The sequence below is a fragment of the Dendropsophus ebraccatus genome, chromosome 5 (assembly GCF_027789765.1).
Source record: "Dendropsophus ebraccatus isolate aDenEbr1 chromosome 5, aDenEbr1.pat, whole genome shotgun sequence".
NCBI classification, from domain to species: domain Eukaryota; kingdom Metazoa; phylum Chordata; class Amphibia; order Anura; family Hylidae; genus Dendropsophus; species Dendropsophus ebraccatus.
Genome location: NC_091458.1, coordinates 127,780,983 through 127,808,407, shown reverse-complemented (window position 1 = coordinate 127,808,407; position 27,425 = coordinate 127,780,983). Strand labels below are relative to the sequence as shown.

General features: G+C 44.0%; 1 protein-coding gene across 2 annotated transcripts in view; it reads right to left on the bottom strand.

Moving 5' to 3' along the window:
* The window catches only part of RPH3AL (rabphilin 3A like (without C2 domains)), a 140,552-nt gene extending 113,339 nt beyond the window's left edge, over positions 1-27,213 (bottom strand). The window contains exons 1-2 of one of the 2 annotated variants that reach the window (XM_069971213.1): positions 27,010-27,213; positions 26,221-26,301 (exon numbers count right to left, since the gene is read on the bottom strand). The gene's annotated coding sequence lies outside the window, so the exon portion shown is untranslated. The remainder of the gene's footprint in view (positions 1-26,220; positions 26,302-27,009) is intronic. The other variant, XM_069971212.1, reaches the window with a different exon arrangement.
* Between the last annotated feature and the right edge of the window lie 212 nt (positions 27,214-27,425).

The window sequence follows — 27,425 nt, the reverse complement described above, 5'->3', positions numbered from 1 at the left end:
ATATTTTAAGCAGACACCCAGAACCCAAACTTACACAACATTGCAATAGCATTAAATTAAAGTCTATGGCTTGTTAGCTCACTTTCTGTGCCACTCTGAGCGCCAAAAGTGTAGTTTTTCCAAAAAGCGTCACAGCCTGGCAGCATTCCAGTACCACTATTTTGTGCATTGATGTCAGCTTGCAGTGGGCGTTTCTTTTCCCTGGATGTGCCACCCTCCTTTTATTAGACAGCACTTTTTTGCCAAAATGTAGCGATAAGCCGACAGAGCAGAGCCATTGGCCTTGCCTCCCCCTGTGATGTGCACAGTTAGGTCACATGATGTTACCTCCTGTCTCCCTCCCCTTACCTTGTAGATTGTAAGGCCTCATGGGCAGGTCCCTCTATCTATGTACCAGTCTGCCATTTACCTTATTTATGTAACATGCTTTTGATTTTGTTATGTTCTGTTTGTCGTCCTTTATCGCTTTTATTGTGCTCTGGAATCAAGGGGGCTTTAAAAATAAATAATAATAGTAATAATAAAAGTTGCCCATGCCGCTCTCCCCCAGCCTCTATGCCTCAGGCAGTTCCAGCACTACGGCCTCTGCTTCTACATCTGCTCCATGCATGTATCTGTTCTTGGGGACAGCTTCTGGGGATCCTGAGATTCTTGGGGTCACCCCCTGTCACCTCCTGATACAGATGCTCCTTTTGAGCCTTCCATACTTGACATACTTAAGGCATTACTAAATGCTATACTGCCTTAGAAAATTGATTCACTGCAGCTGGACTTTGGATTTTTACAGACTGATGTCCATAAACACTCACCTCTGTCTCACCTCTAAGGGTGCGTGCACACTACGGAATTGCCGCGTATAACCCGCGGCGTATTCCGTCGCTCGTCCCCGCACGCGGCGGCGCGCTTTTCCGCCGGTGCCATAGACACTATTCTGTGCACGGACGGATTCCGCGTTCTGTCGAAAGAATTGACATGTCAATTCTTTTGGCAGAACGCGGAATCCGCCCGTGCATAGAATAGTGTCTATGGCACGGACGGAAATGCGCGCCGCCGCGTGCGGAGACGAGCGACGGAATACGCCGCGGGTTATACGTGGCAATTCCGTAGTGTGCACGCACCCTTAGCTTGAGGTTAAGGCCGTCACTGGACTCCATTCTATGAGCTAAAGTAGACGATATGTATTCACTTTGTAAGCCTACCAGAAGGAGTGGAGAAGCCCAACCCCTCGACTTTTCTACAAACCTGGCTCAAATAATTACTTGACTCGAAATGTGTGTTTACACAGGGAGATTTATCTGACAGATTTTTGAAGCCAAATCCAGGAATGAATTTGAAAAGAGAATAGATACCAGTCTTTCCTTTATGACCTGTTCCCTGTTTCTAGTCTGTTCCTGGCTTTGGCTTCAAAGATTTGTCAGATAAATCTGTCTGTGTAAACGCACCATAAGGGCACATTTACACAGTGGAAAACAGGTGAGCAGAGAGCCACTGAGTGCGGTGGCGACCTATACATAACATTGAGACAGTGAGGCAGGCAGCATTCCAAGCTGAATCCTCGGTGGGGATTCCGCTTGGAATTTCCGCCTGTTTTCCACAGTGTGAACAGGTCCAAAGGCCTTCTCTCCATTGTTTTGCGTAAAATGGCATACAGTATTCCTACTCATGCTCTGTCACTGATAGCACCTCCCTGCAACTTCATTGCCAAGCTCCTAAACTACAAGGATCAGGATAAACTTCTTGAGGTGGCAAAAAAGAAGGATTCTCCTCTATGTGATTGTCATGAGGTGCAAGTTTTTTAAACTACTCTCTTGAAGTCCTGAAACAGTGGCAGAAACTTTCAGAAACCAAGTCTATGCAACAAGAATATTCCTTATTCTATTATCTACCCCTCTAAGTTTCAGCTAGACCACAACAGCACAGTGGTCTTCCTAATCAAACCAGGGGGCACATAGAGGAGGTACAGCACATAGAGGGGGCACAGCACATAGAGGAGGTACAGCACATAGAGGGGGCACATAGAGGAGGTACAGCACACAGGCAGCCATAGCACATAGAGGAGGTATAGCACACAGGCGGGCACAGCACATAGAGGGGGCACAGCACATAGAGGAGGTACAGCACATAAAGGGGGCACATAGAGGAGGTACAGCACATAGAGGGGGCACATAGAGGACGTACAGCACATAGAGGGGGCACATAGAGGAGGCACAGCACATAGAGGAGGTATAGCACACAGGCAGCCATAGCACATAGAGGAGGTATAGCACACAGGTGGGCACAGCACATAGAGGGGGCACAACACAACATAGAGGAGGTACAGCACATAGAGGGGGCACATAGAGGAGGTACAGCACACAGGAAGGCACAGCACATAGAGGTGGCACAGCACATAGATGAGGTACAGCACATAGAAGAGGTACAGCACACAGACAGGCACAGCACATAGAGGTGGCACATGAGCATGCGGCTGCGTCAGTACACTAGCGCAAACATTCAAACAGTATGAGAGCTCCCGGCATCATAATAAATCATGATACTGGGAGCTCAAAAGGTCCACTCCGCAGAACACTGTGTATGGACAGAATTCTGCAGATGTGTGCATTAGCCCTTAGACTACAAGGATCGGAGGTTTCTCTGCTCTTAAAAGTAATAGCAGGGGCCCTGATATTATACACAGGAGACGAGTGCCAGGCTATTTATGTCCCGCTGGCAAAAGACATACTGTGGTCATCAAGGGGTTAATGAAAAACATACAACAAGATATTGGTAAGCAGACACAGCAATATACCAATTATGTGTGTACCAGGAGGCAAGCAGATAGGAAGCTTGAAGGCTGAATGCACATTATAGCTTAAAGTCCATCTGCGAGGATAACATAAAATACACGGCACTTACAGCTGCATTTTTCATCTAATGGAATACTTTAGTAAAAGAATGAAATGAAGGCAATTCTGATCATAGAGTGATTCTAGCAAGCGTACTGGATACGAACAGAAAAGAAGAACTAGTAAACTGTGTAGATGTCTGTAATTCACAGAAATATAATTATTAAGACTCGGTTCACATTGCATTTTGCCATCTGTTTCACTGTTTCCGTGCATTCAATTTTAAACATTCAGAATAACGTGGTCAACCACATTTTTATGTGCGTAAAAAGAAAACTGTTTTGATCCTGTTTTTTTTTTGTTGTTTTTTTTTTTAAATGATGTAAGTCAATAGGAAACAGATTATGCAGTATGGCATATAGCAACATCTATTCTTTTTCCTTTTAACCCTTTCATGACCAATGGCGTCCAGGTTACAATAAAGCAGTGTTCTCCTCCTAGCTTTCTTAAGGTATGTCCACACTGCGGAATGGCGATGGATAAGCCATCGCGCATTCTGCAGCTCACACCCGCAGTCGGACTGTGGCGGGTGCGCGCATCTCGCCCGTGTCATAGACTCCATTCATCAAGTTCATTCTTTAAACGGAGAAAGGAATCCGCCCGTGCATAGAATGGAGTCTATGACACGGGCGGAGAGGCGCGCGCCCGCCACAGTCCAACTGCGGGTGTGAGCTAGTAAATTCCGCGACGGTGGTTCAGGCTGAATTCCTCAGTGTGCACATACCTTGAACCAAGAAATCTCCCTCACCTTCCAAATCATAGCAGATCCACTTCAGGCTGAGTCTTGCATCAGGATACAGGGCTGTGGAGGTAATCTCTTCATACTGTGGCTATATTCACACTACGTATATTTGAGGCTGTATATTTGAGGCTGTATAGCAACCAAAACCAGGAGTGGATTGAAAACACAGAAAGGCTTTGTTCACATAATGTTGTAATTGAGTGGATGGCCGCCATTTAATGGCAAATATTTGCTGTTATTTTAAAACAACGGCTGTTGTATTGAAATAATGGAAGTTGTTTACCATTATATGGCGGCCATCCACTCAATTACAACATTATGTGAACAGATCCTTTCTGTGTTTTCAATCCACTCCTGGTTTTGGTTGCTATGAGGACCTGACATGAGGACCAAATACAGCCTCAAATATACATAGTGTGAACCCAGCCTGTAGCTGTAATTCCTCTCTACCCAGACAGAGAGCGCTGCTAAACTGTGCCAACATCTGCCCTGCTCATTCCTTCCTTCTCCCTGCAGTCTCCGTCAGCCCTTGTGTTTCCCATTCTCTTCATTCCTGCTATTATGTGCCTGCACTCACACTCAGCTATACACACTACTACTACAATGTGCCTGCACTTACACTCAGCCATTAACACTGCTGTATAGATACGTTTCTGTCACTGTCCTCCTGTACAGCTCTGTGATTCTCACTTCCTGATTGGTCCATGCTTAACACAACCCCCTTCCCCATTGCCATCATGTGACCACACAGACCTCTGACAGCAGCCCTGCGTCTCTATTCTAGCCTGTTATACTACACTACTGCATTATGGAGATCTGCAGCTTCATCCTCCATCATGAGGCAATATGGTTTGATCAAATTATATATCAACAACTCCTTTTTCTCTAACTCTGTATTTTAAATGTTCTCTTCCTTTCTGAGTGGCTAGCACTCCTCCCTTGTAAGACCCAAGTGACCCCAATCAGCAGGAAGCACCTGTGCGCATATGGTGGTTGCCTCCTCTTTCTCCCATTCTACCTGCTGGTGCATTGGTGAGTGGTAGCACCTTGTTCACACTTGTGTTGCTTGGTAGCCGCCTTCTCCGCCGGCGGCGCCTGCGGGGTGTGGGGGGGGTCTTTGGGGTTTTGTCCTGTGACAGTGGGGTTCAAGGGCCATTCTGTGGCCCCCCCTCCCCTTTTTGGCGCTTGCTTTGCAGGGTTGGCGGTCGCTGACCGGCACGGTATTGTTTTAGTGTGGGGGCTCATGTGTGCCAGAGGATCTGCAAGCACTACATGAGGCAATATGGTTTGATCAAATTATATACCAACATTCAGGTGTTGGTTTTTAAATAAAGCCGAGAGGCACGAATGCAAGCCATGGGTGTGAGGTGCAGCAACTTCTTTTTTTCTAGGTCTGTATATCTATGAGAAGATTGCCGATTTGACAGGACGGAGGTAAATATTATATACACACCCCCATGTTAAGTAAAGTGATCCGGGTTCCCTATCAGTCAGTGACCGGTACTTCTCCTGTCACTAAAGCCCCTATTACACAGCTCAATCTTCACAGCAAGCAAGCACCGACCTGTCATTACACACTGCTGAAGCCATTACACATGCCGAAAGCAAGTGGGTAAGAGCTTGATGGGGGGTATGGGGGGGCTGCCTGGGCGATAGATCATCTGAGCAGCATGTAGAAGATAGTGCCACTCTGCTGCCAGCACTCCTATTACACAGAGTGACTGCAGCAGATCGTTGGTATCATGGTCATATGTCTCATGTTGAAAGACACTGAAATCATGTATGCCGGCTGATCGTTTCCTATTATTACACAAAGCGATTATGTATGTTTCATGTAATAAGGCCTTAACTCCCTTAAATGCCGTGATCATTATCGCAGAAGCTGCTGCCTATCATTATGCCCCGCTCCTGGGACATTAATGTGTACGGGGCTACTCACGCTGAAACGCCTTGCACACATTTTAAAACCCCATTACAGTCAGGAATATATATATATATATATATATATATATATATATATATATATATATATATATATATTCCTACTGCATGGGACATCGGCAGTAGGATTGTATCTATACAGATTGTGGATGTGAAGGGGTTAATATGGTTAAATGGACAGTAAAGGGGTTAAATGGATAACAAAAACATTGGGGGAGATTTATCACACTGGTGTAAAATAGAATTGGCCCAGTTACCCCTAGCAACCAATCAGATTTTACCTTTCATTTTCCAAGGAATCTGTGAGGAATTAAAAGTGGAATCTGATTGGTTGCTAGGGGCAACTGAGCCAGTTCTACTTCACACCATTTTATTAATTCCTCCCCCCCCCCCAGTGTACACCTAGCTAAAAGGCCCTATTACACAAAGCAGTTATCTGTCAAATCAGGCAGATATCGCCCCGTCTAATAAAGACAAGGATGTGCAAATTATTATGTATGGTAATTTATATATTTTTTCCATTTCTAAACTAAAAGGAAGATCCAAAGTGTTTCCCCCAATATTTTCTTATTTATTAAACAGGTATTTCTTGCTTTTATTTGAGCATCTTGTAATACCCTCTAAGGATAACCTCTAGCTCTAGAATTTTACAATTGCAGCAAAATAATGCTTTAAGATAGACATGACTATAGAAAGCATGAAAACCATAATACAACAAAAAAATGACCTTTCCGGTGGTCTTTGAAAGCTGCTCACCTAATATTCTATAAATGTCTGCTGCTGGGCTCACTGCACTGAGATTGACAGCACAGAAGGGCACAGGGCTTTGAATGTCCCGCCCACACTTCCTATATTTTGTCCAAGCCCTGTATTTGTCATAGACGAACATATATTGACATCTAGTGGCCAATGTTATAACTTTTAATTACACACAGAAATATATATATATATTTTTTTTTTAAATAAAGTAAACAACAAATGCCTCTGTCAAAATATTTTTTATTGTTTTTAATGGCAGTGCCCCTTTAACTTGTCTGCTTCTGTTTCAAATTTAGCATCTACATTGTAAGCAAATACATTTTCTATATGTAATAAATTATCGAACATATTGTCAAGCAACAAATTTATAAATATCAGTTTCTTGATGTTGGAAGAACCATTTACCACTTCCAATTGGTTCCCTAAAAAAACAAAAGCGATATCCACTAGCGAATTGCTGATATTGTTTAACTGAAGTGTCGGCTTTCAGCGCTGCTCCGCTCCCTGACACTCCTCCCAGGATGCCGGGAAAAGCTGGATCGAATCCTGGGAAACTTCTTCCAGTTTCCCAGGATTGGATCCATCTTTTCCCCGGCACCCCAGGGTGGAGCGGCAGGGAGCGGAGCAGGGCTGAAAGCTTGCGAGCTTGATGAGCAGAGCGCTGATCAAACGAAGTGATTCGCTTTCTTAAGATCAGCAATTCGCACATCTTTACCCATTTACACCATATTGGCTCATAAATAACATATCGTCCATACTATTATTTAGGTGTTGTAGGTGTCAATTACGTGTTGCACTTTTAGGCTATGTTCCCACAAAGTACAGACAATGGCCATTGTTCAGCACTCAAAAACAACAGCAACTGTAGTGAGTGTCACACAACAGCCATTGTTGCATTGAAATCAATGCACAGCAAGCGGAAATAATTGACGTGTCAATTATTTCCACGGCCGTAGCAAACAACAGCCGTTGTTTAATACACTGTGTGAACAGACGTTTTTTGCACTGACTTCATTGAAAACAATGGCCGTTCTTTTTATAAAAAAATGTTTTATGTTAAGGTAAACATAGCCTTAAGTAGCTTCACACACACCATATCCAGCAGATTAGATCTACATAACTGAACACAGCATCAAATCTGCACCATCAAATCTGCTGTAGATCTGCTGCAGATCCGCTGTGTGTGCAGGCACCCTAAGTATCCATCCATACCATTAACGCATTGTCAATGCTCAATAAACAAACAGATTTAGCTAATTGATTACTATAATTTAACACTCTTCTCCTCAGATCGCACCAAAAAAATATTAGGTAATGCAGGAGGTCCCCACGGCCACATCTGCTTGTTGCTGTCATTGACATGACTCAATTTGTTAGACTAAGCGCTCTGCACCGTACCCCAAAAATGTGTAAATGTGTACAGTGGGCCTAGAGGTCAGTGATCAATGCCCACTAGAGTACATTCATTGGCCCAGGTGCTCTGAACCCAGTCAAGCAAATGCATATTGGTTGAGTGTTCAAGTGCTATCTTGAAAAAAGAACTAGCCTCAGTGCTTCACATTACATCTCACTATTCTTTTCCTCTAGACTTAACTGACCTTGTGTCCTACAACATGACAAAGAGATCAGCATGCTACGGAGTAAAAGAGAAGCACCCAGCAGGTTATAGCAATAGTTGAGGATTGCTATGCCTGCCTGTTCCCCTTCCATCCCCTGCTGTGACCCAGCTTAGTGGAGAAGACTGGGACGTCCCCAGCTGTGACATAAGCAATAGCCAAAATAGGTGAGATATACATGGCAGTGCAGCAATGTAGAGAGTAAAGACCAGATTGTTAGGAAGAATGTTAGAAGAGAAATAGTTGATTAGATGACAGTTAGGGCAGGTTCAGACTGAGGAATTCTCGCGGAAAATGTCAGCGGAATTCCGTCAGCTGTCCGCCCGCACGGGCGCCCGCTGACACTTCTTTCAGCGTATAGCAGAATACGCCGGCCCATAGAATGGTGTCTATGGGGCCGACAGAAAGGCGCCAAGATGTGCGGGCAGACAGCTGACGGAATTCCGCGACATTTTCCGCGAGAATTTCTCAGTCTGAACCCGCCCTTACAGATGAGCAAACCTCATGCATGCTCAGGTCCATCCAAGCCAGAGCATGCAACATTTGATTACCGGTGGCTAAAGAAATTGGATGCAGCCCTAAGGCTGCCTGGAAGACATGGGTACAGCCGTAGGCTGCATCCTACTTCTTCAGCCACCTGTAATCAAATGGTGCACGCTCTATGCAAACTAGCTCACCACCTTTCCCTAAAGGGGTTCCCCGGCACTTACATACTCTTTTATATATTGCTGCCCTTATTAAAAAAAACAAAAAACAAAAACAGAACATAATAAACAACTATCTGTCTCAGCAGTGACAGCCCGTTCAATCAATCACTGGTTATTCTCTCTCAGTGATTGACTGAGCGGGCAGTCAGTGCCAAGACAAGTCTCGTAAGTGGTGGCAGCAGCGGTCAGGGGACCCAGAGACAGCACAGGAGGACACCAACTGAGCGTGGTTAGGTAAGAATAAAATGTTTATTATGTTTTGTATAACTGCAGAATATATATATATATATATATATATATATATATATATATATATATATATAAAAAAAAAGGTTTTAAGTGCCTGAATACCCCATTTAGTCTACTCCAATTTAGAGTCCTAAAATGTGACTGGGAATGTATGCCAAGCCATAAATCTGTACAGAGTTTTCTTTCCTCCTGGAAACATTTCTGGCTTGGCATCCATTCCCAGTTATTATCTCAAACTTTGAAATGGAGTGAAACACTGACTTTAAGGGAAAGCTGTCCATTAAAAAGGAGGTTTAAGGAGCTGCTTCACTTATGCTTGTTCAAATTTATACAGGCTGAAAACTCCACACATACGAGCCCTGTGTATCTTGATCCTGCTATCCCCCTTCTTGGTAACCTAAAAAAAAAATAATCTTATCAAAAAGGAAAGAGGAAGGGACTATAACAGCAGGATCAGGGTTGTCATATGTTTGTTTATTTTTTTGTGAGGTTGCATAGAAGCTGTAGAGATAAAATAATAAAACAACATTTTTTATCAAACCTGTTTGCAAAGTTGTTGTTAGGAACTTGGGCCCCTCCCGCTGCCACCGCGTGTACGAGCGTTCGCTTGCTCCTCACAGTCGAACCGTAGAATAGTAGACTGTTTCATCTATGTAAGCAACCAACACTAGACTACACATTTTACCTATTTCTTCTGTTATTTCATTTAGGTTACTGGCCCCAGAGCTTCTGTACATGTTGGATGCCCAGACACGGACCAGGCTAGATGCCGAGAGGGAGTAGGCGATTGCTGTTAGCACATACAGTCATTAAGGGTGCGTTCACACATACAGGATCTGCAGCAGATGTGATGGCGCAGATTTGAAGCTGCAGATTCAAAGCAAATCAATTCTGGTCCATCAAATCTGCTGCGGATCTGCTGCAGATCCTGTATGTGTAAACGCACCCTAAGGCTGGGTTCACACTATGTATATTTGAGGCTGTATTTGTGAGGCTGTATAGCAACCAAAACCAGGAGTGGATTAAAAAAACACAGAAAGGCTCTGTTCACATAATGTTGTAATTGAGTGGATGGCCATCATTTAATGGCAAATATTTGCTGTTATTTTAAAACAACGGCTGTGGTATTGAAATAATGGCCGTTATTTACTGTTATATGGCGGCCATCCACTCAATTTCAACATTGTGTGAACAGATCCTTTCTGTGTTTTCAATCCACTCCTGGTTTTGGTTGCTATGAGGACCTGACATGAGGACCAAATACTGCCTGAAATATACATAGTGTGAACCCAGCCCCCAGAGGTATTCCAACTTACAACTAACTTGGACAAGTAAAATATGGGACAAGTAAGAGATCATGGGGGGTCCAACCTCCGTACCCCTCCTTGGTGATCTCCAGATCGGCTCTATTGTTTTGAATACAGCCGCGGGTAAATCACGTGACCCACGGCTCTATTCATTCTCTATCGAACCAGTGGAGAGAGCCAAATACAGCACTCAGCTCTTTCTAGCGGCTCCCTAGCATGTGACCTGCAGCTGCATTCAAAACAATGGAACTAGGGGCCGATCTGGAGATCACCAGGGGGTTGGACCCTCCGCAATCTCTTACTTGTCCCCTCTCCCCAACGTCAAAATGAGTGCTTTTCTGCACGTTAAAAGTAACCATTTAAAAACGAATCTGTTAAATGGAGTGCAAAAAAGCAGTGTGGACCTTAGAAACCTCTTCCATTCAGGTGAATAGAGTCTGGGCCAGTATATTGTGCATATGTTCCTGACGTTTGCTGTAACGCACATCTCTAAAAACTGCTTAGTCAAGATGGCTGTCCCAATAGTAATGTGCTACAAATGAAATCGTAGCTGCCAGTCATTACCCTCGGCTCCCTGGACTCTGATGTGTGCAGGGCCGCTCTCACTGCGGCGGTCCCTCTAACATCAAACACCCCTAAAGTCAGGAACCCATATGTACATTCATACTGCACTGGGTCTGTGCAGTAGGAACGTATACATACATGTTACTGACGTGAAGGGGTTAAAATCTACTTATTGAGAGTATGCACATATGAATGGGCAGTCAGACTGATAAATGACTCTGACATTTACTAAATGTCAGGAGATAACAGGATAGTTTGACCACATCTGTTTTTTTTTTATTGTGGTGAATATTCAGCTTATCAAGAATTGGGAAACGTTACTACAATTTGGTATGTGAAAAACCTTTCTTGCCAGTCTGCATAATCCAAAAATGATGCACATTAATTAGCTTTTGGCCATACTTGCACAGAGGCATAATACTCAACATTTTGTGGCCTGGGGACAAAATGTGTATAAGCAGTCAGCTGTCAATCAGCAGCCAGAGGGAGTGGTGCAGCATGAAGCCCATTCTCCTTCATATCAGGAAAACGGCTGACCAGAATGGTAAGGATTAGAGATGAGCACAACTCGAACATGACAGAGTCTGATCGTGTAGCATTTAAATACCGGTGGCTGAAGAAGTTGGATGCAGACCTAAGGAGTCTGGGAAAACATAAATACAGCCTATGGCTATCTTTACACCGTCAAAAATGATAGTAGTTTTTTAGTTGAACAGTCGTCATTTTCACAGCAAATAATGCCCATTATTTCATAATAACTGCCGTGATTGTAAAAACAACGGCTGTTATTATGAAACAACGGTTATTATTTTCCGTGAAAAAGACAGCTATCCAAAATACAGCTAAAAAAAAAGACATATTGGGAACATGTGGCAGCTTATGGCTATATCAATGTTTTCCAGACTTCCAGGTAAAGAAACTAAAAAGTTTCCCCACTTTTTGAGCCATACAAATGCTGTTTTACAGGTGTTAAAAAAACAAAAACACATCGCTTTAGTTTCCATTTACCGCATATGTTAAAACGGTGCCACAGTTAGCCCCTCCCCTCCATGACATCATCGGCACATAGGCCCGCCCTCTCAAGGCCCATTGGTATAGGCCAACCGAGAGGGGGTGGGGCCTAGACCTTTCGGCCAGCCTGTTCCAATGGTCGGCGAGGGGGTGGGGCCTATGTGCCTATGGCGTCATGGATGGGGCGGGGCCAATGGTGGCACTGTGGGCGGGGCTAAGTGTTATTGATACCGTGAAGCCCCGCCCACTTAGCACAATCTGCAGTTGATAAAAGATCACATTTTACTTGAACAAGCACCATGACGTATCATATAAAATAAGGTATGAAAACTGCTAAATTTACCTTTTACATCTGTCTAGAGAAGTCAGAATGCAAAAAAGGGGTAACAATCTCACAACTTCTCAGCACTCTTCTTAAAGTGTCACTCTCGTTATAAATTTAAAAATCTAAATCAACAGTAGATGGGATATAAAACAAGATTGCAATTTACATTTTTTTTTTTTAATTATCATGGAAAACACGGCACTTACTGTGGTCTGACAGTTTTTTTTATCAAAAGAGAGAAGGCAGTCATGTGGTTGACAGATACATTGTGCTGTAACTCTCTGTACTGGCCGGAATTACTGTGTTTAGTCTGTTTTTTCAACCAGCACAAGTGAGAAAATCTGCCTTCAGGAGACTGGACCTGGATTTCTGGTAAGTTCAGCTTTGTTTTACAGCATGATAACAAAACAAAAAAAATAATGAATGTATATTGCAAACTTGCTTTATTTCACATCTACTGTTGATTTAGATTTTGAAAGTTATAACGACAGTGATACTTTAAGCTTATATTCTGGACATTTCATATCTTACTGTACAAAGGATTTCTTGGCGGTCTCTGCCTTCAAAACTGCATGTTATTGTTGGTGGACAGTGCTGTATGGGCTGGGCTTAATGTCCGGCGTGCCCCATATCCCTGCCTACATTGGTGCCAAAATCAGCCCAGTCCTGAGGGGGTTAAACAATAGACGTTTAGACAAAAGCATAAATCACTACAAAAGGTCATTTATGCGATCCTTTTTTAATATCATAAAATAATAGTGATCCTTGTAACGGCCAAACAACAAGTGTTTACACTGAAAGGCTAGCGAACGATTAACAATGATTTTGAGATCACTAAATGATACGATTAACGACGTACAAATGTTTTCTCATTTGTCAATTGATGGTCGCAGTGTTTACACCAACAGAATATCACTTAAATTCGAACATGAATTAAAACAATTTATTGCACAATAATCGGCCCATTTAAATTAAGTTGTATTCTTTGATTGGTGAGTAATTGCTTCGGGAAATAACTGCTTCCATGTTGCAAGTCGGAACAGTCTGGGTTCACACTGCAATCATGTTTCTGTTTAACGTACATTAAAAGGGGGGGGGATGTATACATTAACAGATAGTTAAAAAAAAAAAAAAAAAGAATTGCAATGTATCCAAAATTGTGTATAAAAACAGGATTTAACAGCAACTCCTGTGGATAGCTCATCAGTACATTTTGCCCGGAAAACCCCTTTAACTTAATTCTGAAAGTTCTAAGGGCCTCCGGAAGTGGTGTGTTAGGAGGACTAGGGAACTGGACGACACTGGACAGGTGTTGCCCTGGCACTGGCACCTCTGCCCTAGGCGACAGCGGACAACTGGTCAACAGTCCCTATCCTATGCCGGTGTGACAGTGAACAAGGACAACACAAACAGACACAAAGATACAAATACTCGTGGGCAGATGTCCGGGTCAGTAACTAGCAGTCTGCACGGTCCAAAAACGAAATCCAAGGGGTAGTCAAAAGTCAAAGCCAGCAAAGTCAGGAAGCCAGGAATACAAGTCAGGAACAAGTGCCAGGTCAAGAGTAAACTCAGGGTATGAGACTCTATCACAGGCAGAGAGCATAGTGAGAGTAGTGGTTTTATGGAGGCCGGAGTCCCAGCCCCAGGACAAGATTGACACGTAATGGAGCTGACTGGTGGTGACGGCCGCCAGTCAGCAAGTACAAAACAGCTGTGCAAGCCGGGGGAGGAATGTCCTGGCCGCAGCACAGTAACTATGGACGCTGCCGACGCGCCCCTAGAAACCGTCCAGGCCGGTTTTCAGGGACGCCGGCAGCACGTTTCAGGATTACTGCCCCCATGTCAGAAGTGACAGTGCCTCTTTAATATTGTGGACAATAGGAAATAAAAAAAAAAAAAGATGGAACCTCATAATTTTCTCTGTGCAAAAGTACATTAGGCATACCTGTACACATTGCTCAACTACACGCTTGAAAGAATGTGCAAACCTAATACAGTACAAATAGTTTAAAGAGACTTGTTCCATCTTCTAAATTAGGCCTCTACAAATATTAGCTTTCTAACTTAATCCTAACAGTTCTTAATACATTCCAAACATGAAAAACATAAAAGACATACACAAACTGAATGATATTTCAATCATTATTACTATGGTATATTTGAAATGCTCTGTGTAAATATAAAACAGTTTTCTGAATGCATCCATACAATATAAGATGTTTTAGCCAATACTATTATCCTTTGGTCTATAGGGCTGTGTGAGGTGTCATTTTTTGCACCATGACCTGTGCTTTCTATTGGTTTATGCCGTGCTTGCATATATGCGACTTTTTGATCACTTTTTATTACAATTTCATGGATTTGATATGAAAAACCATTTAACATGCAATATCAGAAATGCGATAATTTATCCGTTCAAGCAATTACGCACGGGACAATACCAAACATGTTTATTTAATTTTATTTATTTTTATTTATAAAATGGGAAAAGGGGTTTATTTAAACTTTTTTTAGGGGAGGGGTTTTTTTTTTTTACACAATTTAAAGGAAAACTCGGGGCAAAATGTACTTTTTGATATGTTATTATATAAGGAAAGTAAGAAAATTCCTAATATACATTGATATACACTAAACATCACAACTCTATATATCAAAAGTGTCCTTCAGGGGGGCGCAGTATATGTAGAAGTCTATGTAGTGGAATCAATGCTTTCTCCTTCGGGAGGGGGATCGCACAGGACGGGAGGGGAGAGATCACAAAGCACTGGGCAGGACGGGAGAGAGGGGGATCGCAAAGCAACGGGCAGCAGGCAGATCACAAAGCACAGGGAGGGAGAAAACGCACACAGACTTCTACATATACTATCCCTGCAGGACACTTTTGGTACATACACCGTGACATCAGTTTTTTTTTTTCTAGAAAAATTGAAGATTTCCTGATCTACTAAATTGAGGGAAATAGCACTATATATACACATTTACTATAATATATACTATGTAGTATATAATAGGAATGTCTAACTTTTAGTCCCCCTGGGGGACTTTTAATGGTACTGCACTGATCTCTCATACTTAATACAGCACTGATTGATTAGATCAGTGCTGGATTGCTTTTGGCTGCTGAAGTCCAGAGAAATCGATCACTGAGCCGGGATTAGCGTCATTACTATGCTGAGGCCCAGCTGGGTACGATGAAGGGATCTGGTTCTGAAGAAGATCTGTATGGATGAGTGGAACAAAATCTCTGCTGCAGTGTCTGTAAACTTGGCCAGGATTCTGGACCAAATATTGTTTTGTTTTTCTGTTATATCTGTTATTTCATGCAATATCTAATTTTTTTAAATAGATTTTGTCTCCCAGGTGAAGTGTACCTACGATAAAAATTACCCATCTCTTCATTTTTATAGGTGGAAAACTTGCAAAAACTTTCCCCCACTGTATCTACTTACTGGGGTATCTACAGTACCTAATGGAAAAATCACCTGCCTTCTGGGGGCTTTTACCTAAGGAGGGGTAGCAACCTACTGGGTTCTTTTACCTTATTTGGGGGGAGGGGAATTATCTACTTCCTTGGGGCATCTGCCTTAGGGCATGTGCACACTTCTGAAAATCGATGGAAAATCCGTCGCAGAATACGCCGCTCGTGTACTGTGGCGCTTCCATTCTATGCACAAGCATCGTCCGTCCAAAGAGCGCGAACGGTGGCTTCCGTGCACATACCTTTATAGGGTTTAAAATATCTATTAGTAGAAGTTATGGTGTGACACAATTTTTTGCCCCATGTATATCAGTGTTATTGGTCATAGTGCTCTGTGTATAGTGCTTTTATTTGATAACATTAATCATTACAGTAATTTTTTTTTTTTTTTTAGGGGAACTATCAGCAGGTTAAAATATAGCGCTGGGGACACTGAGGAGGAAGGTATGTGTCTTACTTTTCTTATCGGCGACAGTCCTGCGCTGTTAGTCGGTGTAAACTCTGCTCCGGAGCACTGCTGCGTCATCCAACCCACCCTTTCTAATGATAATCAATAGAGGAGATGGGACGAATGACGCAGCAGTGATCCTAACGGTGCTTCGGTACTAAGTCTTATAAAAAAAGGACCCAGCCAGGAGTGAAGTCTGTCCACTGACATCCCAAGAGAGAACTGTATTTATTTAAGGCCAGTTTCACACATAGCGTATTGCAGCAGATTTTACACTGTGACTTCCGCAGTGATGCTTTGTCCTGTTTTTCCCTATGGCTTTGCATTCTCACAGCAGATTTTCATTCCACTGCCCACTTAACCCACCGCTGATAGGCTAATAGAATGACCCTTGTCCGCCATCTTGGGATAATGTCGTAGTCTTCGGGAGGCCGGACAAACCGCTCCATCCGTCCCTCATGCCGGCCCCCCTCTGCCGAAATTGGCTGAGCATAACTGTGCTCAGCCAATCGTGGCTGAGCACAGTTATGACACGGCAGAGGGGGGGGCCGGCATGAGGTACGGATGGAGCGGTTCGTCCGGCCTCCCGAAGACTACGCCATTATCCCGAGATGGCAGACAAGGGTCAACACGAAATGCGGTGCGTATAATGCACCACACTTCCGGGTCTAGCGTGGGTGGGGGGAAAAACGGGGAAGGGGGCCATTCACATACATAACATACATTACAAAGTTGTATAACTTTGTAATGTGTGTTATTTTGTGAATAAATTTTTAGCGCCGCACTACCCCTTTACCTCTTAAGGACCCATGACGTACCGGTACATCATGGATCGCTGTCACTTAAGGACCCATGACGTACCGGTACGTCATGGATCACTGTCAAATATTTGTACATTACTCACCTGTCCCGGGGTCCTGATCGGCGTCTTCCAGGTTTGCGGCGTCCTCGTCGGGTCTTCGGCTTCTTCCGTGCGGTCCCCTTCGGCTTTTTTCGGCTCCAGCGTCGTCTTTTTTCGGTTTTTGTGCTCTGCTGCCCTCTAGCGGCTGATAAGTGTAATACACTTATCAGCAGCTATAGGGATGTTCAGTATGTAATAAAGTGGGGGTTTTTTTCAATTTTTTTTTTTTCTATTATACGCTATTATTGCCTCCGACACCGAAACAGCCAGTGAGGATGAATGGGGGGATCCTTTTTTCCTCCATTCATCCTTATCCTCATCCTCCAATGACGTATCTGGGAGTACCGTCCCAATAAGAGATGACAGTATGTCGTGAAATTCTACTAACTCTGTGAGAGTACCTCAGGGTACACTTACAGATTTAGGGTACGTGCACACTGCGGAATGGCGAAGGATAAGCCTCTGTGCATTCCGCAGCTGGCACCCGCCGGCGGACTGATGCAGGCACGCGTCTCCACCCGTGTCATAGACTCCACTCTATGCATGGGCAGATTCCATCGTCCTTCCAAAGAATGAATACGTTGGACGGAGAATGGAATCCGCCCGTGCATAGAATGGAGTCTATGACACGGACGGAGACGCGCGCCAACATCAGTCCGCCGGTGGGTGCCAGCTGTGGAATGCACAAAGGGTTATCCTTCACCATTCCGCAGTGTGCACGTACCCTTAGAGTGTATGAAGGAAGGGACACCCAAATCCAGCCCCAGATTCCCCCCCATCCTCAGAGTTAGTGGGGAGATCGTTCGGGAACTGATCTTCCCACTGCTGGATAAAGGTTACCACCTGTACGGGGATAACTTCTATACCAGCACCCCCCTCTTCTGGTCCCTCGCTGCCCGAGGTACTGTAGCTTGCGGCACGATCCGAAAATATCAGAAGTAGTAATAAAGCCCTAATATTTAGCAGCCATGGAGCGGACCCAGCGCTGCTGGATATGAAGGACCCCGGATCGCACCAGGACAACATTTTCCAGGTGACATCCCACACACAGGAGAACGGGAGACCCCAGAAGAAGTGCAGAGTGTGGCGTAACAGGGGGATCAGGAAGGACACCATTTTCCCGTGTGACACCTGTCCTGATCCCCCCGGTCTCTGCATACTGGACAGATTCAAGGCGTACCACACGTCATTGGGGTTCTACATTATCTAAATTCTGTCCCTTATTCCTATTTCAGGGGTCACGTTGATCCGGGGATTATTCTGATCCCCATTATGTAGTCGGGAAGGAATTTTTTCCCAGTGATGAGGCTACTGTCGTCTGCCTTACAAGGGTTTTTTTTGCCTTCCTCTGGATCAACACAGGTTGAATTTGATGGACACCTGTCATTTTCAACCTTATAAACTAATAATTGGCCTAATACCCCCAAATAAATTAGAATTGTCCCTTTTCCCCAGCTAAATAGGTATGGCCGCCATTCCCATTAGAGGATGCCATGATGCAATTATAAAGCCTCTGTGCTGCCAGGGCAGTAGAAACCCCCCACAAGTGACCCCATTCTGGAAACTACATCCCATAAGGAATCTAACGAGGAGGGCAGCGGGGATATGGCCCCCTGGTGACGGCCACATTTGGCACGTAAAAATGAAAAAAATGGTATTTTTTATTTTCACGGCACATGTTCTACACATGTGCCCGTCACCAGTGGGGTCCATATGCTCACTGCACCCCTCGTTAGTTTCCTTATGGGGTGTAATTTCCAGAATGGGGTCACTTGTGGGGGGTTTCTACTGTCCTGGCAGCACAGGAGCTTTGTAATTGCGACATGGCCTCCATCCTCCATTCCAGCCTCTTATTGGCGCTCTGTCCCTTTGATGGCTTGCCCTGTGCCCATATGGCACATTATGTCCACATGTGGGGTATTTTCGTACTCAGGGGAAATTACCCTACACGTTTTGTGTTTATTTTCTTTTTTAACCAACATTTAGTGTAATTGTTTTTTAAATTTTTACTCTAAATCATTGATCTTGTCATGATTTTTTCATTTTCACAAGGGGCTAAAAGATAAAAAAAACATAATGTGTATAGCAATTTCCCCTGAGTACGGAAATACCCCACATGTGGACATAAAGCGCCATGCGGGTGCAGGGTAAGCCTCCAAAGGGAAGGAGCGCCATTTGGTTTTTTGAGGCTGGATTTGGCTGGAATGGATTTCGAGGGGCCATGTTGCATTTAAAAGGCCCCTGTGTTGCCAAGACAGTTGAAACCCCCCACAAGTGACCCCATTATGGAAACTACACCCCTCATGGAATGTAACAAGGGGTGTAGTGAGCATATGGACCCCACTGGTGACGGGCACAAATGTGGAACAATGTGGCGTGAAAATGAAATATTACATTTTTTACACTATGTTGGTCTAGCCTTGAATTTATCATTTTCACAAGGGATTAAAAGAGAAAAAAAATACAAAATGTGTAGAGCAATTTCCCCCGAGTCCGTAAATACCCCACATGTGGACATAAAGCGCCATGTGGGTGCAGGGCAAGCCTCCAAAGGGAAGGAGCGCCATTTGGATTTTGGAGGTTGGATTTGGCTAGAATGGATGATGAACGCCATGTCGCATTTACAGAGCCCTTGTGCTGCCAAGACAGTAGAAACCCCCCACAAGTGACCCCATTCTGGAAACTACACCCCTCAAGGAATCTAACAAGGGGTGCAATGAGGATATGGACCCCTTGATGACGGGCACATTTGTGCCGTGAAAGTGAAAAAATGAAATTTTTCACTTTCACGTCACATTGTTCCACATTTGTGCCCGTCACCAGTGAGGTCCATATGCTCACTGCACCCCTTGTTAGATTCCTTGAGGGGTGTAGTTTCCAGAAAGGGGTCCCTTGGGGGTTTCCGGTGTTTTGGCAGCACGAGGTATCTGTAAATTTGACGTGGCCCTTGAAATCCATTCCAGTGAAATCCAGCTTCCAAAAGCCAAATGGCGCTCCTTCCCTTTGGAGGCTTGTCCTGCACCCGCTTGGCACTTTATGTCCACATGTGGGGTATTTCCGTACTTGGGAGAAACTGCGCTACATGTTTTGTGTTTTTTTTTTCCTTTTATCCCTTTGTGAAAATGAAAAATTAAAGGCTAGAACGTTTTAGTGTAAAAAATACTTTTGTCTTTTTTCACGCCACATTGTTCTGAAAATCGGTGAAGCACCTGTGGGGTCCAGATGCTCACCACACCCCTTGTTACATTCCTTGAGGGGTGTAGTTTTCTAAATGGTGTCCCTTTAGGGGTGTTTTTTAGGTTTTGGCACCCCAGAGCCTCTGCCAACCTGAAGTGGTACAGTCAGAAATGACCAAATATAACGGAGCCATTGAAATGCACTAGGCGCTCCTTTATATCTGAGGCTTGTGGTTGCGTCAAATAGCGCAATAGGGCCACATATGGGGTATTTCTATAAACTGCAGAAACGGGGCAATAAATATTGGGGTGCATTTCTCTGCTAATAGGTTCATAATTATGAAAAATATTGGATTACAAAAAAATCTCTGCACAGAAAATTTAAATTTTCAAATTTCTTACACACTTAGCTTTTATTTCTGTGACTCCCCTAAAGGGTTCAAAAACTTTCTGGATGTGCTTTTGCAGAGTTTGGGGGGTGCAGTTTCTGAAATGGGGTGCTTTGTGGGGCTTTCTAACATACAGGCCCCTCAAATACACTTTAAGGGTACAAACCCACACACCGTATACACAGCAGATACGCAACAAATACGCAGCAAATACGCAGCAGATTTGTTGGTACAGATTTGATGCTGTGTTCAGTTATTTAGATATAATCTGCTGCGTTTTTGCTGCGTATTTGCTGCGTATTTGCTGCGTATCGCAGCAGTAAATACGCTGCTTATACGGTGTGTGGGTTTATACCCTAAGGCTGGGTTCCCACTACGTATATTTCAGTCAGTATTGTGGTCCTCATATTGCAACCAAAACCAGGAGTGGATTGAAAACACAGAAAGGCTCTGTTCACACAATGTAGAAATTGAGTGGATGGCCGTCATTTAATGGCAAATTTTTGCTGTTATTTTAAAACAACGGCTGTTATATTGAAATAATGGCAGTTATTTACTGTTATATGGCGGCCATCCACTCAATTTCAACATTGTGTGAACAGAGCCTTTCTGTGTTTTCAATCCACTCCTGGTTTTGGTTGCAATATGAGGACCACAATACTGACTGAAATATACCTAGTGTGAACCTAGCCTAAACCTGACCAGGTCCCTAAAAATATCTGAATTTGGAATTTTACTGAAAATTTGGAAATTTGCTGCTAATGTTTTACGCTTTCTATTGTCTAAAAAAAATGAAAGATAGTTTAATAAATGCCGCCAACATAAAGTAGACATGTTGCTAATGCTATTTAATATATCATTTATGTGGCATAACCATTTTCTGTATAAGCAGAAAAGTTTTAAAGTTGGAAAAATGCATTTTTTCACAATTTTTCACGCTATTTTCTTTTTTTTTTCATAAAGATTCGTTATCGACTCCAATTTACTAGAAATGTGAAGTACAATATGTCATAAGAAAACAATCTCAGAATCAGCCGGATAGGTAAAAGCATGCCGAAGTTATTAATGAATAAAGTGACACAGGTCATATTCATAAAATTTGCTCCGGTCCTTAAAGGGAACCTGTCACCCCCCGTGTCGGGGTGACAGGCTCCCGACCCCCGTTAGAGCCCCCTATACTCACCTAATCCCGCCGGGTCCCGCTTCTGGAGGTGGTCGGGTGATGAAGATGTCAGCCGCTGCAGCCCGGCGCGCGCGCTGAGAGATGAGTCCAACGCTCATAGAGAATGACGGAGCGCTGGACTCTCCTGCCATTCTCTATGGGTGTTGGACTCATCTCTCAGCGCGCGCGCCGGGCTGCAGCGGCTGACATCTTCATCACCCGACCACCTCCAGAAGCGGGACCCGGCGGGATTAGGTGAGTATAGGGGGCTCTAACGGGGGGGTCGGGAGCCTGTCACCCCGGCACGGGGGGTGACAGGTTCCCTTTAAGGCCATTTCAGGCCCGGTCCTTAAGGGGTTAAGTAGCACTGCAGATTTCACTGTGGAACTCATATGCTACATGTGAAATTGGCATAATAAGTTTTAGGTGAGATGACAAGACACAGAGACGTAGAGTGTCCACTCCACTGAAAGGGGCCACTCACATACCTGCAAAATACTGTCCGTGCATGGATAGCATTCTGCGGACCGGACCTCAGAGCTCCCGGCATCACCATTCATTATGATGAGATCAGAATCAGTTTATATCTTCATGCTACTGCACTGACACAGCCGCGTTCTGTCAAGCTGTGTAAAGGGACACTTAGGGTACTATTACATGAAGCAATTTTTCGACAATCAACGAACTTAAACGACCACTATGGCGAACAACCTGAAATCATTCACCCAATTACACGGAACGATGACTGTTACTTATGATCGCTATTGCGTTCATCCTGTCGTCGCCACTGTGTTTGGCGCTACTGCCAACGACCTTTTATTACATGCAAACAATTTGCAAAGGATCAATGAAAAAAATTGGTCTAAATTCTATTAAATGACCAACGATAAATCGTTTAATTGTTGTCTGCTATTAGACTAAATGATAATTGTTCAAATCCGAACGATTTAATGATTTTTCGAACAATAATCGTTCCGTGTAATACCACCCTTAGTCTCTTGAAGATAAAGCTAGCTATACCCTAATTTCTTCTGGTGGCTGTTATGTACTTGTTCCTTTGCAGCTCAAGTGCAGGCTAATAAAATATAGTTTACTGACCGCCCTGTCCCTGTGTAAACAGGAGATGTGCGGCCGATAGCAATAAACTTATGTATACTAGCCAGTCCTCATGCCTCTATTGCGCTGCTCCTGGGTCTCCCTGACAGCCGCCAGCTGTCACTTTCGTCTGGAATCAGGGTATGTCATGTACCCAGCTCTTCCAGCTGCAATGTTATGGGCCATCTGAGCAATTGCCTCCTCAGCCAGTCAGTGACCGGGCGGTGACCCTCTCCAGTCACTGATTGACTGAGCGTTTAATTGCTGAGCCGTGCACATGAAGGTGCAAAGCTATGGGGAATTAGGTTATGTAAATAAACATTTTTTATGTTCCCAAAAACCTCCCCACCTTTGTTTTTCTTTTTTTTATGTCATGGGACGTCTCCTTAAAATGGCCTCACAAATAGTACCATGGTTGTTTGTGCTGAGAAAGGCACAGCAAACGAGCGCCAATCTCAGCATTCGGTTGCTTCTGTAGACAGCCCCATATTGGTCCATGCATAAGTCTGTGAATTGCAGACCACTATGGATGCACATACATAGTGCAGTCCGCAATTACAAGCCACACTCGGGACGTGTGAATGAAGCCTTAGGCTATGTTTACACTACGTAAACTACGTAATATTTGCAACAACGGTCGTGATTACTATGTAGCTTACGTAATGCTGCCTTCTATGGAATCCCGCTCGCAGTGTATACACTCCAGCTGGGAACCATACCGGTGCCGCAAAAAATTGACTGCAGCGGGGAATTCGGATGCGGGCGCACACTGATGCGCCCACATTCCGAATTCAGCGGCAGTGAAGATCATCCAGCCGGTACTGCAGTACTGGCCAGTATGATCTTCTCTGACACCAGCTGGAGTCTCACGCCATGTGAAAATGGCCTTAGGCTGCATTTACACGTTTCGTGTTCTGTCCGTGAAAGACGGATGGCATGAACAGTGAATGCCTGTCCTGGACTGTTTTCCTGTCCAGCATGATGCTAAGAACATGTTTCACGGACAGAACGCAGAACATAAAAATGTAGCCTATTGCTGATTTCACACAGTGCAGTTTTGTTGCAGTTTTTGCAACAGCTTTAACGTGCACACTACAGAACATGCGCGGAAATTTTAAGGGGAGGCCGCGCGGCTTACTCTGCTTGAAGTTCCACCTGTCTCATTTACTCAATGATATTCTCAATTTTCAATAGTAGCTCACTCCAGATAGTTCCCCGCACCACTCACGGCACTCAGACTCACCGTCTCTAGATCCCGGTTGCTAGAGGTGCTCACGTTATAAACAAGATAGATAGTCCTTGTATAACAGTCGGCAAACAGAGTAAAGATCGGAGCACTCTTCTACTGCAACCAAGTAAAGTTTATTCAGCTAGCAAGCTGGACATCAGATGCAGACAGATAACTAAATTTTTAATACTAATACGCCATCCACGCAAAGAATTTACGTTTCAAATTTCCACACGTTTCATAGTGTGAACATACCCTGAAATAACATCAAGAACAGGAGCTACTTGGAGTCTATGGAACAGGGGAGATTAAGGGGGCAAGCAGACAAATCCACGGAAAGTTCTTCGCACGGATTAGGTAGTGTGAACTGGATTAAAAAAAAGACAGAATCTGTTCCACTATTATATGTGCAAACACAAATATTTCTGGCACTGTAAATGGGTAACAAAACTTCCATACATTTGCTGCTACAGAAACTATACAGTCCGGTCTTATGTAATACGGTAGTATGGACGACTGCACCGTCACAAATTGGCAAAAACCACCATGCAAATCCACTGAATTCACTGAAATGCAGACAGTTGGTTCCACACTCCAAAGATAGAGAGATAGATAGAGAGACTTTTTATTCTGAATAACATGTAGAACAGATGAAACAAACATTCAGGAACAGCTGAATATGTGATATTATGAGTAACTGTACAGTATAGCCATCATCCTGTGGAATATAATGTATAGTAGGTGCATAAACCTGAAAAAACAGCAGCAGTTTGTAGATACAGGATGGAACTGCAGATCCCCATAATGCAGTAGTGTAGTACAACAGGCAGAGATCTGTGTGGTCACATGACAGTAATGAGGAAAGGGGGGGGGGGGTGTTCAGCATGGACCAATCAGGAAGTGAGAACCACAGAGCTGTGCAGGAGGACAGTGACAGAAAGATTATATACAGCAGTGTGTATAGCTAAGTGTAAGTGCAGGCACATTATAGCAGCAGTGTGTATAGCTGAGTGTAAGTGCAGGCACATTATAGTAGCAATGTGTATAGCTGGGTGTCAGTGGAGGCAAATTATAGCAGGAATGCAGAGGATGGGAAACACAAGGGCTGACAGACTGCAGGGAGCATTAAGGAATGAGCAGGGCAGATCTGGGCACAGAATAGCAGCACTCTCTGTCTGGGGAGTGAGAGGGGTTACAGCTATGAAGAGATTATTGCCACAGTCCTGTCCCCTGGTGCAAGCCCCAGGCTGAGGTGGATCTGTTATGATTTGGAAGGTGGCGGAGACTTCGGGGGTCAGAGTACAGTGCTGTAGACCCTGCTATGCAAACGCTGTCCCTCCCCCACTCGCCCTCCCACCCAGTACAGGGAGCTCTTAAAGAGGATGTACCACCAGGTACATCCTCTTTAAGCTGAACTGACGGATCAAACGGCCGTCTCGGGGAAGCCAATGCCGCGGTCCGTTCTATGCACCGGAACCGGCCCCCAGTGGGGGGGGAATTCCCTCCCCTGTATGACGCAGCCCCATTAATTCTAAGGGAGCCGCGTCATACAGGGGAGGGAATTACCTCCCATTGGGAGCTGCCCGGCCGGCCTCCAGTGCTTGAGCACCGGCCGGTCTCGGTGCATAGAACGGCGCCATGCACGGGAATCGGGCCGTGGTCCGAAAAACGGACCACGGCACCGGCTTCCCCGTGACAGCGCCATTCGATCCGTCGGTTCAGCTTAAAGAGGATGTACCTGGTGGTACATCCTCTTTAAATCAAAGCTATATATACCCTGGAGTCCCACCAAAAGACCAGGAAACATATGGTCTGGATGCTATCAAAAGCACTAAAGTGAAGATAACACAGTCTTTCCTGTTTCTTTCTACACTGTGAGATAACTGATCACCATTGGTAATTGGTATTTAGAGCTGGATAACATAAATGCAATATGCACACGTGTAATACAGCGAGAGACCGAGTAATATAACTGGGATAATATTATGTACTAAAGGTGGTGGTAAAGTATACATGTAATACCTGGCTTATTTAAAGATAAAGATGTTTTTTTTTGTTTTGTTTTTTTAAAACATCAGTGTAATATATATCCATATATATATCCTTATACCTCCATATACCCACACATATATATTTCTTTATACCTCCATATACCCATATATATATTTACACCTCCATAAACCTACATGTATATCTATATACCGAGATTTGCTAAAGGGTGCCTTCCCACGTACCGTATCGTTGCTTATTTCTCGCACAAAACTCGCATCAAACTCGCATGAAAGTGGCTGCGTTTTTTGTGGTGTTAAACTCGCCTGTGAAAATCATATAAAAAATCAAAACTCGCATGTAAAAATCGCACCAAACACAGTGAGAATACACATACATTGACTTGATAGCAATCAGTATCACTGTGGATTTATGTGCGAGAAACTCGCAGCGATAAATACACAGCGATACAGTACGTGTGAAGGCACCCTATAATGCAAAAATAAATAAAAAATAACCTAGCAGAAAACTTGTTAGAATCTTGCAGAGACGATGCTGACAGGTTGTATCCTTGAGGCTGTACACATAACACTGACACATTAGCAGTATATATACAGATATTACATGTATATACACATAACACTGACACATTAGCAGTATATATACAGATATTACATGTATATACACATAACACTGACACATTAGCAGTATATATACAGATATTGCATGTATATACACATAAGCAGTATATATAGATATTACATGTATATACACATAACACTGACACATTCGCAGTATATATACAGATATTACATGTACATACACATTAGCAGTATATATAGAGATATTACATGTATATACACATTAGCAGTATATATACAGATATTACATGTATATACACATTAGCAGTATATACACAGATATTGCATACATGCATGCATATAAGTAATAAGCCCAATGAAGTAGTAGAAGCCGCACGTGTGGTGTGTACACAGCAGGAGCCCCCGCACACATGACACGGGCAGCACACTTACCTCAGCCGTGTGACCCCGCTCCGGGCAGTGTGACGGGCTCGGCTGCTATCAGTGAAGTGCAGCAGCTGGCTGGATGTGAGGACCCGGACAGTCAGTCACGTCACAAGGACAGGCTGAGTCACAGGTGGGGACAGCTACACGTGCGGCTCCTAATGGAGGTAACGCAGCAGCTGCTGGGAGCTGTGTACACTGAGGGCTGCGACATGATAGAGGTACTCTGTCCACCTGGAGCTCCGGCCTGGGTCATGTGACCGCTGAGGCTCCTGCTAGTCAGGTAGGACACAGTGCACACTGAGTGATACCTGCCTGGAGAAGTCTTATCAGAGAAGTTCTAGAAGTAGTGGAGACAAGGTAGTGTCCTGTGCAGATGCAGAAAGACACAAAGTATATGGAGCCAATTCTGCCATAAATGGTGT